The following is an 8,262-nucleotide window of genomic DNA, read 5'->3' as shown; positions in this document are numbered from 1 at the left end:
ATCTATCTATCTATCTTTTGATTTGTAAACTATTTTGCATTCACCTCTTCACTTTTTATTTAATTTCAAGAAGTTTTTATTTTAATAAACTATTTTTCACTTAATTGAAAATATTGTCCTAATCCTTTTTTTATGTTTATCACGTAATTTGAAAAAAGGGAAACTCACAAAAAAAACCTTTACAGCAATTAAAAACAATGGAAATTTTGAGGACCATGTCACATCTACAGCATTTAAGAAAACTATTGATATTGGTATTAATATTGGTGATATTGACCAGTATTGAATTGTATCAGATCAATACCTAAATGCTAAGTGTCGCCTAGCTCTATTGTAGTCCACAGGTGACTGAAACAGTTTGAGATTCTGCTTCTAACAACAGCTAGATCCATGGCAGATTTTTTTATGGATTTGAAAACAATTTTTTCCTATGTACCTTCTTATGCAAATCTTTTTTCTACTGTTTTATTTGTAGCAGAGAACCCAATTGTTCATATCATCAAACAGATTTTTTCCAACACTTTCAATCAATGGAATTTAAAGTTTCTCATGCAAATCACTTGCTAATTTAAATACATAACTGATCAAATTGCTGAATCAGTTATCTTTTTAGACATACCTAACAATGTAAATCACATGCACTAAAAAAACGTTCTACTCACGTGCAGAAATTCTGGCACTGAATTATTAGACAATATTTCTCTCATTATCTTCGTTAGATCTTAATGCAATACAATTTAGAGTCAATTTATTAGCAGATGACAGCATAACAAGTTAATAAAGCTCTCAAATTACATTAACTGCAGCAGGGCGATCATTAATGTACATGATCAGAGTATTTGTAAACAGATAAAGCCCCAGAAACAGCTCTACCTGTGGTTGAAATGTTGACTTTAAGGCACCCTAAGTCATCAAACTGCAATTAAGCGTGTGGACATCAGTCTTCCCTTCAGAGTCTGCAGAGCCCTGTCAGAGCCCATTTCAGACTGTCAGTGGGGGACACAGTTATGGAGATGTAATATATGAAGACACTGTCTTCCCGGAGAATCTTGAACTGCAAACCTCTTTTTGTTTTTTTACGTTAAAGATGCTCACGCTCTACTGAGTGAGTGAAGGGGAGCTCAGCTCAAACAGATGTCACACCAGCGGCAGTCTTATGCTACTCACATCTATTTTAGTCAATTAAAATGAAAACTGTTGGTCCTTTTTAATATTTGGAGGTATGATTGTTTATCATTTTTTAACCTTGTAGTTTCCTATGAAGGCAGAGTTGTTTTTTTCTTATAGAAACCAGTTAAAGTTGGCCTTTTCTGAGACGAAAAGATTGACTTTCACTGTTATTGAGGATAAATACACGACACAAATACTATTCAAAGAAAAACATTCATTCATGTTTTGTTCAGCGAATACCATTTGCAAAAAGGTCATTACAGGAATGCTTTAGCCCTTGACATGACAAATATTTTGATCAACTGAAAATATTTTCTGTTTATTTAAATTAATCTGATGAAAAAGTGAAGTTATTAGTGACAAGTACTTTATATCATCAATGACTAAAACAAAGCCACCATCTGGATTCAAGGGTCTTTCTGTGAAATGGATTCACATGTCTTAGCTGATAGCTAATAATTAAATCCTTATGCAGTTAAGATCCTCCTGTTTTCTAAATGAAAATGACTCAGGACAAATTCTGTGGTTGTGAAATGTATGTTCCTACAGATACAATTTACCCCATTGAACCCAATGTGGGGGAATGTGAATCATTGCATGTGTCTACATTTGCATGTGTTCACAACACGTGTAAATTTGAGATAGGATTTATCATTTATTGTTTTATTATATTACACTAGGTTTAATATAGGCTAACTAAAGGTTAATTTCCATTGTGACTTACGTAATAGCAAACAAAAAAAAGTATTTTTTTTCTGAATTATTCTTTTTTATTTTTTTTTTTTTTTTGTACTATGCAAGTCATTAAAACGCAACAAAAACGTGACCCAAAAATCAAAATTTGAACCAAAATTGAATCATTGTGTCCCTAACAGTAAAAAAATAAAAATAATAATAATAATAATAATAATATACATGAATAGGGAATATGATTTTTTTTTTTATTAGAATCGTAAAGCCTAAAAAATGGATCCGAATTTAGGGAATGGACAGTGATAAATATGTAAAATATAAAGTTAAGTAAAGCATAATAGGGATAGGAATATTAAGGTTTGCTTTCTCCCACTGCCTTTCAAGAATTAATTAAACATCTTTTGACAAATTTGATATCTAATAAAGCCCATGTGGCATGTACTGTATGCAAAAGTGCTAATACTTTTATTTATGATTAATAATATTCAATATTGATATTTTAACAAAATGTTCATATGTATGTGGCTGTATATATATACTGTATTTATACTGTATATATATATGCTCCAATCAATTCATGACTAATTATCTTCAGTTTCATAATAGATATATATTTATTTCTATTGTTTGTCTTCTTTATTTTTAGTTTTGTTTAAATTGCTTGAATTAAATCAATTAAAACTCTAAGTAATTATTCAAAGTTGAAAAAAGTTACACTTTTTTTTGAAAATCGTAATTTTTCTGTTAATAATTTAGAGTTTATGAAAGTTTAAAAAACGTTTTGTGTGAGGGGCAGAACTAACACACCTAAAAGTCAACTCTCAGGTTCCTCACATAAGTAAAGCGGGGTGGCAGGTGAAGGCTGCAGGGGTGCTGGTGGGTTGGTGAAAGGAACAAGCTGTAACAGACACTGTGAGAAGTCTGGTGGGTTTTTTTTTTTTTTTTTTTCACACTCCATATCTCATGTGCCGCTGGTGAGCTACAACACCCCTGGGCTTCATGAAAATGATTGCAGCTTCTTTTTTGCAAAAGCCCTGTATGTAATGGCCATCTGTCTGTTTGGAGTGTGAGCACTGAGTCATGCTGCGCTGCGCTGCGGGAGGTGCAGGGGGGTGCAGCTATTTAACTTGCAGTGGATACGGTACAATTGACTGAAAGGTGCCTTTTTCAAAGAGGGAAATCTGTTCCGGACTATTAACAAACACAAAAGAAATGTCAGTCAAGGACAGAGCAGGTCCTCCTTTACCCACACTCAAGGGTTGTGTGGGCCAGCTCCTTTGGACAATAAGTTGTGCACATCTTCATACAGGCGACACTCTGCTGATGATTTAGCTCCTTGACTAGAGAGAGCTGTAACAATGAACGCTGCTCTGTCATCTTGACAATTCATGCTTGCTGGAAGCGCAGGTAAGAGTCTGTTTATCAAGCTGGGAGACAGCTCAGCTTTAAATGCGGCGTGCCATCTTCAAAGGTGACATGTCATGTTTGGAGCGATACCTTGACACTTGCTCCTCCAGATGTTCCTGACGGACCCTGCAAGAAAAGGCCGAAAATCAATTACATTAGGAAGAAGAACAGGTTGTTTGTCATCCTCTCTCACACTTTACCTAAAACAGCAACCATTCCATTTGCAGCGGTGGCCTGTGCCATTACGCTGTTCAACCTCCGCACTAATAGCAGCAATAAAGACATAGCTGGACTCCAGTGGTCAACAGATTTCTTTGTTTTTGCAGCACTCAGAGAAAGCTAATTTGACTTAAAAAACATCCGCTGCCTCTCCTGTTGCATGGAGCATCCTGCTGCCAGTGGAAAGGGGAGAGTGATTCCCTGCAGTGTATTTTCAATAGATGATTTTGCCTCTGAGATCTACCTGAGCAAATATGTGACGCGTAAATGTCAATACCAGGGGACGCAGGCGACTGCGGCTCAAGTGAAGGCTATCATCAGGACATTGCCATTTAGAAATGTCACACCTGCTTTCTGTTTTTCCTCTCCTATGTGTCCTACAACAGCGCAAGTTTTGATGGAAATCCTGGACACACCGAGGAAAAGATTTCCCGGATAATACCCCAGCTATACCCAAGACAAGATCAGATTTAGAACTTATTTCTGGATGAAATCTAGACAAAACTCCACGCTCCGATCGAGACAGAAATCAGGGCAGCCGTGCCTAAAAATAATTGCTGGCCAAAAAGAGCATGTGAGCTTTATGATGTCTAAACACTTGTGTTTGTCCGGACATCAGCAGTTAAGAGTCTGACAAGCTGTCTCCTTTAATGCATCATGGTGTTTGTGCCCTTTAGTGTGTGGGTCACTAAACAGACACGCAAACAGGGCTGAGGGTGGGTTTCAACCACTACAGAAAAGGCAATAACTCCAGAAGTTAGTGGGCCTAGGAGACAGACTTGCTTTGCTCATCAATACAAACAGTAAGAACTAGCCAGCAGGATGTATTGAAGTGCTAAAGCCATAACAATGGCTTTTAAAGACATTCTATTCAACACAGAATTCATTATAGGACCTTCATTGTATTTTTCTGCAGTGGCGTAACAGATTTTGGATCTTCATTGCTAAAAAAGTTCCAAAATTTAGATTTTTTAGATATTTTTTTTAGTAGACTTCATTTAAGTTTCTCGGGATTTAAGTAAAAGCTACTTAGATTAGTGGCTTGTGTCATTTTGTGTTAGTAGCAGTGGATAAAGTGAGTTTGGTCACACCACACATTGACAGGCGGATTCCAGAAGCTTCACAGAGTGATTGATTTTCATAAACACCAATTTGGTGGTCAAAACTGGTGATCTCACAAGTTCTGGTATGCTTTTTTTTTGCTGTTCTTCTGAAAAACGCCCAAAAGTTGCTATGCAGATGAAGCAAAAATGCTCTGAATGCTAAATGCTGCAACCATGCCCTGTACGCTTGAGAGCTAATATTCCACCATGCCAGAGGAAAACCAAAAGTATTGGTTTAAAGCGACTTGATGTTGATGCGTTAGGTCTTTCTTTTTGCAGGAAGAAGCATTAAATGCAGAGCTGAAGCACAGCAGAGTCTGATTCTATCATAGTTCAATTTCCGTTTCTGTTCAAAATAATCTTCTACTGCTGGAAAATAATTTGTAATAGCATTTTTTTTTTCTCAGTAGTATCTGAGCCCATCCTTAACTGTTAAGGCACATTTTGAAATAGTAATAAAATTCAAAAGATGAAGTAGTAATAAAGTTGTCTTTGTATTTAAATCACTTACAGGCAGGCCCCTGGGTCCAGGCTCCCCAGGTTTCCCTCTCCGTCCCTGAGGAAGGCACCAAATAAATAAATAAATAAATAAAGTGAGTGAACGTGCAACAACAGGTGTGGCGAGGCATGCATGCTGCCAGAGGAAAAAAAAAAGGCTAAACAGCAACTCTTCTTGCAGTCTCTAATTTGCTTTTAATTAAGAACAAGAAAACAGCTTAATTGCTGCACCCTGTGTGGCCCACTACTCTTTGTTCCCTCCCTTGGTTTACTGCCTATTTTCCAGCTGTGTGATTCCCTCGGTGCATCAATCAACCTGAGGAGCAGGCATAACAGCGAGCGGGGCAAGCCAGCCACTTCCGTGCTGCATTACAAGATGCGGGCAGGGCAAAACCATTAAAGTGAGGTCTTTTGTTTCAAGTTTTTTAACGTAGTCATAGTATGCATGGGGTAGCTGACACAGTAAGGGAATGCAGTGCAATCGACACTGAACAAAAGTTGGTGTGTTTAGAGGGTTTATGTCCTCGAGAGGAAAAAGAGTAAAGCTCTATGAATACAAAGCTCCTCAACTGGCAGAATGTCTCTGGATCTCGGTTAAGGAGGATCCAGAATTAGCTAGCTTTGGCATACTCAAGACGGATGCAAAATCCAGTCATTTGGAAGCTGGTAATACTCTGACCAATGTCAATTCACTGCTGAGCAATGTAATTAATGGCAGAGTGTCAGACAATGCCGACGTCAGAATCAGGGCTAAATGCGATTACCTCTTTCTAGTACAAGTTTCATCATCTGACACATGTGCAGCACTGAAGGAGCGCATTTCTTCCCTACTGTATGTACGGCTGACACAGAAACACTTTTCTCCACTGAGTTTCTGGCAGCGCAGATCAGTGGAGAGAAAGGCTCCCTAACTGCTGAAAGAAAAGTTGAGAATCACAAAGCGACGCCCCCGACTCTTCCCTCTGACACTCAGGATTCGCAGACTTTGATTAAGTGGGTCGAATTTGACGTGTGAGATTGCTTGCAACAAAGACGGGAAGAAACTTCACTTCACTAAGAGATATTGCTTTTAATCATCTGTTTGCATGTGCATTCCTGCTGAATGCACATCTCCATTTTCTTTTTTTGGGGGTGCACAGATTAGAGAAATGTGAAAAGACGTAAAGCCAAGGTATAGTAAAGTAAATATTAACCCTAATAATGACACAATAGAGGCAAAACGTTCCTCCTCACAGAAACTACTTCCTTCTGTTCATGCTGTTTGATGTACCAACAAAGCTTTGACCAGCATCTTTTGATCATCTGCGTTAATGCACTTCTGACGCCACAGCATATGGGCTTTAATGTGAGCCCGAAACGGAAAGGAGCAGAAAGAATTCTAATACTCTTGATGTTTAGAAGCATATTTAAACCCCGGAATCTTTTCCCCGAATATAGGTGAGATTGAACTACATCAGAATAACTTCTTTGAAGTGCTGGTTAGCTTTGTGGTTTTGAAAAGAGCAACAGAATATGAGCCAAAGTATTCAGTGGGCGACTAGACCTGCAAATGGCACATGAAGATTGAAAGCAGAGGCTGCTGTTTAATGTCTATCTGTAACAAAACATTGTTTTGTTAAAGGTAGATTGTGTTGCTTTATTCTCTTTTAGTTCTAATTATCAAGGTGACACAAAGTCATCGCTAAAGTAAAAAAAAAAATCATCCCTTTCTGCTCTGAACAGACGACAAAAAGAAATGACTTAACCAATGAATATTTCATTTGTAATGATGTCAAGTAGGTCATGAATGATGCATCTTTAAAAAAAACATTTCTACACACTTCCCTTTATTTTTTTCAAACTTTAAAATACATTTTATTTACATGCATTTAAATGTTTGCAGCCTCATTAGCTAAAATCATAACATTTGAAATGTGTGGAGCTCCTTTATCAGACCAAAATCTTTTATTTAACTTTGCAGACAGATCCTAACTTTATGAAAACATAAATGCTTTCAAATGTCCACAGTTAATATATAACAAAAGAAGTGGAATTTATATGAAACATGTTGGATGCTGTGTAGACTCTCTATCCATGAGCCAGGAGATGGATTGAGCCAAAGCCCAAATTTTGTAGTGAAGTTTGAATCAGATTGGGAAAGTCTAATGGTCTGGACCGAGTCTGTGAGGCCCAGATGACCCCACCCTTATTCTGATGTGTGATCTTTTCCATGACAAAGGTGGACAGGTTTTAATGTCTGCCACGGACACCAGCGAAGTTAAAAAATCATTGAAAAAAAAAGTTCAGCGAGCGGTCTTTTGGGGTCCACTTTTAATGTAAACATGTCTGGATAGCATAAGGGTCACAGTTGGTCCAGATCAAATACTGATCCTTCTGTTTGATCTATTTCCAGACTGCCGTCCATCAGACTTTTCTGTTCCAGACCAAAGCTTGTAAACAAAATCATGTGACTGAAGATCTTTTCACTCATTGACCAAGAACTATGAGGGCAGAACAAAGCAATAAGAAAAAGAATGAAGGAAGTCCTAAGCTCCTCAATCCTTGTCGGGATAGTTTGCTTGTTAGAACTAAATATTTTGCTGATCAATTTTTAACGCCAGAACACTTGGTACATTGGAAGCATACTGCAAAGCATTTGCTGAAGAAACAGTCATAAGGGTATGCTGATAAATGTGGCGGCCATGGTGCAGCGGTAGGGCGGTCGACTTCGGACACTGTTTTTTTTTTAATTATTATTATTTTACCAAATTAATGGCATAATTATAGTTAAAAGACCACTGGGAACACTTTTACAATAGATCAGAATATGATTAGAGTGGGACTATATCAACTTATTTGTTATCTCGTTATTGAAATGAAATTTAAACCCAAATATGAAGTATCAAATGTTGCAGTTCCTCAAAAGACTTCAAAAGTTTCAGAAGGAAACAGTTCTACAGTGACCTCCTTGTTCAATTGGCCAAGTACACGTAAAATAAACCCAAGTACATTGAGGTTTGGAGCATATGAAGATCCTAAATATAAATTGTTTTATTTATAATTTATATGAGCTCAGGAAAACGATAATTCTCTTAGTCAATTAGCCATTTTTATCTTAATTAAGGTATTTTGGGAGTGAGCAAATTGGTGCTGCTTGGCACTCTATAGCTAAGGTTGGTTTGGGAGTTGAACC

Source organism: Oryzias melastigma, linkage group LG15, assembly GCF_002922805.2.
Source record: "Oryzias melastigma strain HK-1 linkage group LG15, ASM292280v2, whole genome shotgun sequence".
Taxonomy (NCBI): Eukaryota; Metazoa; Chordata; class Actinopteri; order Beloniformes; family Adrianichthyidae; genus Oryzias; species Oryzias melastigma.
Note: the sequence above shows the minus strand (reverse complement) of the source record.